Raw genomic sequence first — 506 nt, forward strand, 5'->3', positions numbered from 1 at the left:
GGGCCAGGTCTGGGGCAGCCTGTAACAGGAGTGTTGTAGCTGGAGTTAAAGTGTTTAGGGTAAGAGTAGCTTTGAATTTGAAAAGAATGTCCCATCCCAGTAAGGGGGCTGGGCACTTGAGGCATTATTAAGAATTTGTGTGTGAACTGGATGTGATGTAGGGTGCAGGAAAGGGGTTGAGTGATCTGTGGGCAGTATTCTGTTCCCCTGACCCCTACTATTGTGATAGAGGACGGGGTCGTTGGTCCTGCATACTTAGGAAGGGTAAAGTAAATGGCCCCTATATTGATGACAAAAGATAACAGCTTACCTGCTACAAGGTGAGTTACCCTGGGCTCATGAGTGATCTCCATGGGGGCCTCAGGCCCTGGGCATCATCAATCCTCCTCCTGGGCAAAGCCTAGTAGCTCCAGTAGGGATGGCCATGAAGCCAAAGGCTGTAGGCTGGGGACTGGGCCTCTCCCTCTCTGGCAAGTGGCACAGTCAATCCCCCAGTGACCTGGCCA

This window comes from Galeopterus variegatus, unplaced genomic scaffold (assembly GCF_000696425.1).
Source record: "Galeopterus variegatus unplaced genomic scaffold, G_variegatus-3.0.2 Scaffold4410, whole genome shotgun sequence".
In the NCBI taxonomy this organism is placed as follows: Eukaryota; Metazoa; Chordata; class Mammalia; order Dermoptera; family Cynocephalidae; genus Galeopterus; species Galeopterus variegatus.